Here is a 7367-nt window from a genome sequence, read left to right as displayed (position 1 = left end):
CAGACATAGAGATAATTTATTGGAAGAAAGAGAGGTCAGCCTGAGCTAGTCCGCTCTAGCCTGCTACTCTGCACAGGGGAAAAAGGTAGAGGGGGAAAAAGGAGCGATGAAGGTTGATGATGGGAAGTTGAAGTTGAAGAAGAAGAGGAAGAAGTTATGCTATGGTTAACCTCTATGCCTTCTTCCTCTCTTCTGTTTCCCTCGTTCCTTGTCGTGTACTCTCACTGCATACTCAAAATTTTAAGCACTTATTCTGCATTACAAATAATTAGGTCTAACTGGTTTACGCATTTACTACGTTTTCACTGTTGTGCAACGAGTTCTGTTTGCGTACTAGCCAGCTTCGCAAGTCACCCATCGGCAATCCTACATTTGTCTACGCATTTAGCATGCCGACAAGCACGGGATGATAGAAACGCTGGCCCGTATTAAATCAAGGGCTGTTCAGGGCGTCATATATGCTCTATGACATGTGTAACTGTGGTGGCACACGTCAATGACTAAGTAAAGCAAGGCGCTTAGTGGTTTCCGCCAAGATAACACCCATTGTCTCAACGCGGAACCAATTTCATCGCAGGAGAAGACCTCTTTGCTGAACATTCTAGCAAAACGAGCCAAGTTGGCGGAAAAGAGGCTGAATTCTCTCCAGGGATTTCACTGTGGACCGATACAGGGGTCAATGGCCGCCTACCCTCGCATCAGCATTCCGGTCAAGGCTATCGAAGAGGCACAGGTTAGCGTTTATTGCCTTCCTTTTCAACCTGCGCAACGCCCTTTCTTTCATATTTCTTTTTACTTACTGGCCCACGAAGTGGTCGCTTCTGATTAGACTTTTCTTTATATTGAAAAATGCCGGGCAGCAACGTTGGGTGACTAGTTAAAACAATTAAAGCACTTTATTAGAAAAGGACTGTTAATAGCCTGCAGCGGTTTAACCAAGTCACCTAAAACCTCATAGAACTTGTCCAAGAGGTGCACGCATTCCTGGTGAGCCGACAGCGAAAGGGACACGCTGTCGGCTCAGTGGACTCTTAAACATTTTGTACTCGCTGCACGGAACTGCAGTTCTAAGACAAGACGTGCTGCATACTTGTTCCCCAGCGCTGAATTTTGTCGTGGAAAACCGCAAAATAAATGCGTGCAGCTTTTGGATATGTCTTTTGCAAACATAATCATGCCCGCAGGCAGCCCCAGTGTCAGTACAATAAATGAGGTTAAAAAATACTTTCGAACTTTACGAGCCAAAACCACGATACGATTATCAAGCATGCCGTAATGTGTGACACCGGCTTAGTTTCAAATAAGGAAAATTGCAAAAAGCATGACTACAACTGCTTACGCTTTTATTCTTGCGATGTAGAATGTATTCGTAAAAAAAGAATGACATCAGATCTTACTACATTAACACAGCAATTAACTTATTCAATAGTTTTATGGACGACTCACAGCTAAATATTAACTCGAGTGCGTGGAAAACGTTACTATAGGCTAAGTCTTGAAATTGCTATGCCGAAATTGTAATTCGAAGTTATCGACCATTACAGGGGTTAATGTGATGAGCACTGTGGGCATATTATTTATATAAGAATACAAACGTTGTTTTAAAAGTTTAGAAAACAAACTATATTGTTGATAAAGCCGCTACAGGGGCTACCTTATGTGGTTTCATAGCAGAACGTGCTGCCTAGTTTTGACGAAATACTAGTAGAGTAGAGTATAGATAATTTAAACTGTGGCACACACCCACGCTGGGGGATTGGCAAAGAACCGGGCAGTTCAAGAAAATTATTAAATATTAAGTTAGATTTTGTCTATTTAACTATGAAAGAAGTGAAAAATGAAGCAGAAATTTAAAACATTAAAAATAGATGAATACGAAAGTACAGATATAAAACTTGAGGCGCAGCATTTGAACCAAGAAATAAATCAAATACTAGAAGAGCTAAGACACGAAGATTCACTCTCTTCGTCTTCATGGTTCGTGTCATTTGGTAATGCGTCAAAACTTGGCAGCGTGTTCAGCTAGAAAATATTGCTACCATTCCCGTATCTCATAATAGGCAAATATCCCTCAGCAGATAACAATATAAAAGTGTATATAGTGCTCAAATGTTCCCGCTCTGTTAATTTTTCGTATCCCGTGTGTGTTGCTTTAATTTCTTGCAGCGCCGGAATAAACAAGCTGACGTGTTTTACGCTGAGGAACTGTTGAAAGTTAAAGGCGTCAGTGTGACACCTGGTTCTGCATTCGGAAGACTTCCTGGAAGGTATCATATAAGGTAACAAGCTGCACATTTATCAAAAAACGAACGACTGAACGTTCTCCCACAGGAATTCTTAGTTCGCGACGGCCCCAGTCACTTCCCCGTAATCATCATAAACAACCAGGACACCAGCGTCATAATCAGCCCATTTTATGTCCACAGCAGGATTAAGGCCTCTATCTCCCAATGATCTACCCGGTCTTGCACGCGTTCCTTCGTTTTTAGGCCTGCAAATTTCTTATAGTTTCAAGCCCTACTGAGGGTGGAAAAGGGTTCGGTGCACCTAACCCTTTGTCATCATCAGCTTCTTATCCCTTGGTATCCATTGCGTTGCTCTGACTGTCCACCGGTCAACTGCATTACGCGTTACGTAGCCCGCTTAAGTCTCTCTTACTTTTTTCTCTTAATGCGACTTAGAATATCGGCTATAGCCCTGTTTGTTCTCTGATCCACTCTGTTGTCTTCTTATTTCATAATGTTGCGCCTACCACTTTCCGCCCACCGGGCTAAGTCGACTTCATTGCAGCGTTCTTTTTACGTAGAAGCACGGTGTGCTACAATATTCTTATTTTTTTTCAATGAGGACCTCGTACCAGTACGAAAATTTGACGTGAAATTAATGTTTGTTACTAAATATGCTTTTGTACGGCTCTTTTCATGGACTGTGAAGTACAACCGTTCGCGTCATCCGTGAACTTAGAAGTTCTATTTCGTTCTTTTAATGTAATGTTCGTCACCTGCCATAATACTGACTATTTCTGCGAACACACTCGTTGTGATGTCAACAGGCGTTGTGGGTGTAATGACTGAACAATAAACTAAAGCGGTGTAAATAAATTCGATGGCGGTATGTGGAAAACAGCTTTAGCAAATGTGTATTATACATCTCATGCTTAAAACGGTTAGTCAGACTATTCACAAGATACGAAAAGTGCGTAAGGAAAGCGCCAGGCTGTTTCGAGTGGGAATACTTTAGCATCGAATCAACTAGAAGTATGAGAGGGAAGCCACTGCATTATATCGAATGCAGCGCAAAATATTTCTATAGCCGGTTACAACCTAATCATAAGTACAAGCTCCGCCAACAGAACCGCCGCGCTTGTCAATCACCAATGTACGAGAGCCGTGCGAGCTGGTTTCATTTCGAACCGTAAGTGCGTTTTCTGTGCTAATGTAAATACCACGCATATAGAAACCTAAAGGTTCGTTATTCCTACCTAAAATATGACGTTTGGCTGAGCACTGATGTAAGCACGCCTGATGAAATTTGCCGGCATATTCAAGTTTTTCGGACTCAACACCGGCGACACGAGTACGTCTCTGTATGGGAACACCAACTATCTGAAGCACCCGAAAGGTGCTTGACGTCATGGAGATGAGCAAACGTGATTGGATCGAACGTCTGTGTAAATTCTCTCTGGGTGGGCGAATGATGGCCGTAGGCGGAGCTTCTATTTATTAATAGGTTATAAGCAATTATTTTTAAATCTCCTTGGTTGTAACCGAGTATAGTTCCTAAACAAAGTGTATGAAGAGCTTACATAGAGATTGTTTCAATAAAACAACGCATTCCATGCTCTCTCTCTCTCTCTCTCACTTCCGGCTTAAGTACGAGCACAGTAAAGAAAAAAAATGGAGAAGGAATGGGGGGGGGGCACTTAGAGCTACATTGACCGTCCAACTGAAACTAAATATACGAGTAATTCAGACAGTGTATTTCGGTACAGCATAAGTCTTTAACTAAAGTAAAAAACAAATATAGAGATGCATTGCTTCACACATAAACACTCTTCATACGCACTGCGAGTGAACCACCCTTACTTTCATTTTCGTCGTCTACAAAGGCCTTCTCTTTCTTCAACAGGATCGCTATACTATCGCCAGAAGACAAATTGATGGAATTGTTTGATCGTCTAGAGACTTTTCACAAGGACTTGATGGTCAAATATGCGTGAAGTGAATGGAATATAATTCGACCACGGAAAGCTTCTGTTGCACAGAATAAATTAATTTCTTCAAATGGTGTTTCATCCGTGCGTCACGGGTCAGTGTCACCGCTCCGAGCGAGAGTGCCACCTCTCACTCGCTAGATTATGCATATACTGTAAAACACAATTAAAAGGGTACATTTCGATTAATTAGCTTATGCTGGGCGTACTCATTCCTGCCAAACAAGAAGATATGTAAAAATCTCGCTAGCTGTAAGAGAACATAGTCTTTTTCGAACGAGTCCCACAGCTCTTTTTCATCTTGGAGCGGTTTGCGCGCAAATGAGTTCACTGAGGCAGATGTAGATGTAGATCTTGAGGCCGTTGGCTCACAACCACCCTGGGAGTTAGCCAAGAAACAGACAGTAAAATTTAAATAAACAAAAATAAAACAGAGGCAATGCAGCCATGTTCCACGGCGTTTCTCATCCTCTGCTTCGCACGTACACCGCAAGCTGGGACCACATAGGAAACGGCCCGCGCGCATAATCTGAAGGTCGTTTCTGCCAGTATGTCCGATTTACTGAGTACAGTGGGGTACAGGACACAAAGTCCCACTAAAGCAACTCAACATTCAAAAGATCAATGGCACGATAAGAGGCCATACTTTTCATCTAAGAACTCTTCTAGACATTTCTGCGGAAGCTAGCGTATCTGCACACAAGACCATATACAATATATGTGTTTCATAAAGACTACTTTGACTTCTGCAGACTGGTGTCCTTTTACTTATAGAAATTGATAACCTCAATGTAAAAAAAGCTGGAGCAAACTTCCTCTTCAATTTATCGAACGTTCACAATGTCCTAACACGTGTGTTTCTAAAAACACACGTATATATGGATAGAGTTCCTTATCATCGGCACGGTCATGTTCCATTTGCTACCCTTGACCAGGTCACAACTACCACCTGCTGCAGGTCAGAGTTTGTTACGAAGGTCACAACACTACCGTAAGTCTCCGTCAAACACTGCTACTTGCAGAGTCCTCCCGGAATGCAACGCGATCATTCACACTACGTCCTTGAATTGAGAAAAAACAGCATTATTCCCGACAGTTATTTTTGATTATTTGATTAATTTCTGCGAGAGGATCCGCGACTACGTTACATTGAGCCCGACAACCCTATTATTGCATGCCCTAAGATAGCAAAGGCTTGCGCGCGCTGCGAATGAAATGTGTGTTGTCTGTTTTTTTTTTCTGAGTTCGCGGCAATGGTAAAACGTTTCTGCACGGCGCGCGCGCGTGCGTGCGTGTGCGTGCGTGCGCGTGTGCGTGCGTGTGCGTGCGTGCGCGTGTGCCCGCGTGTGCGTACGTGTGTGTGTGTGCGTGTGCGCGTGCGCGCGCGCGCGCGCGTGTGGGGGTGTGTGTGTGTGTGTGTATGTGTGTGTATGTGTGTGTGTGTGCGTGCGTGCGCGTGTACCTGCGTGTGCGTCGTGTGTGTGTGCGTGTGCGTGTGCGTGTGCGTGTGTGTGTGTGTGTGTGTGTGTGTGTGTGTGTGTGTGTGTGTGTGTGTGTGTGTGTGTGTGTGTGTGTGTGTGTGTGTGTGTGTGTGTCGGAATGTCCATAAACAACATCCATTGCAATAAAAAAAAGCTCTCATGAATTTCGACAGACACTGATTAAGGACGGCTAAAGCGCCCGCTTGAAAACAAATTTAAATGAGGAATGGCGCGTTGTAATTAATTTACGTGTAATTAATAATAATATTTGGCAATATTGTAATTAACCGATTACGTTTATTACTCGGTGACGCCCCTGCAAGTTACTTATGTGCCTTTATTAATGGATCAGATTTAAGGAGTTACATCATTATTGCCCACAACATATCAGAGGCAACTTAATCTTGGTCGCTTGAATGAGATAGGAGCTGCAGGGACGCCCTCGTATGTGCAATGGGCAGCCTCACGGTCGTGCGTGTTTGCAGAGGCAAACTCGGTTGCTCTGTATTTGTTTCCTGAACATCACAATGCACCACACATTGGCCGAATAATCAAACCAGCTTAATACGGGTCACTAGTGCTATCCACTTCGTCTTTCCATTAGTCACATCGGAGGAACCTCCAATGAGGGAGTCCGAGTATTAACAACTGGTACTGCGAAAATGTAACCAGTATCTTGCGCGCGAAGCGCTTGTACATGTTACGAAACCTTCATTCACTTCAGCGAGCACATTGAGCGAGTTGTCAGTGTCGCTGCTGATGTCTTCAAAACATGGAATGATGACCAGCGAACATACTCGGGGACAATTGTTACTAAAAGTGAACAAAATCTTTCGCCTGTGGATGATGCAGTTAGGTATATAGTCAGGTCAGCGTATACTATTTGCTGCAGGCGTACAATGTTAATAACATTTGTGGAGGGAAAGCAACATCAGAGCTATTATTTTTCGGTAATTGCACAATTACTTCACCGGGGCAGGAGCTCGTGCCTGTAATAAATAACATATAAAAAAGTAATTGTAATCAGTTACTTTTTCTCCTGCAACCTGCACGATAGATGGGTTTGAAACAATCATTGTGTTCCAAACCCATCATTATGTTTCAATCCACTGCGCATCGGCACATCATAAAACAAGTTTTAAATGCGAAGCATTTCTAAACGAACCTAAGGCCCTTCGAGCGTTTCTATCTATCTATCTATCTATCTATCTATCTATCTAGCCGCCTACGTCTGGGTGTTCTCATGATCACCTCTTTAACATGGTGTAGATCTAAATTGGCATGGGAAGGTAACAGGGTTTGACGAACATGGCTGTCTGGTCATGACATGAATAACGTGAAAACCCTGTCGCGTACGTCGTCAAACCCTTTCCTCTGGACACATGTGGCACATACTCGCTTACCACGGGCCGCGGTATGCGGGTATGCGCCACCACAGATGACTGACAGTTTGTATCTACCGAGGAACAAGGAGAACCGACATTGTTAATTTAGATGCGAGAGCGTTAAGAAGAACCGACATCGGTAGCGTTGACCCGACGAATACAAAGAATAAAAATCAGTATCCAAGCAGGAATCGAACCCAAGTGTTCTGCGTGGCAGTCAGGTATTCTACCGCAGAGCCACGCCAGGTCTTGTAACTGCTTTGGAAAGAGACGCTATGTAGGCGTAAT

The sequence above is a fragment of the Rhipicephalus sanguineus genome, chromosome 4 (genome assembly GCF_013339695.2).
Source record: "Rhipicephalus sanguineus isolate Rsan-2018 chromosome 4, BIME_Rsan_1.4, whole genome shotgun sequence".
NCBI classification, from domain to species: Eukaryota; Metazoa; Arthropoda; class Arachnida; order Ixodida; family Ixodidae; genus Rhipicephalus; species Rhipicephalus sanguineus.
The sequence above is the reverse complement of the archived record's forward strand: the minus strand, read 5'-3'. Positions refer to the sequence as shown.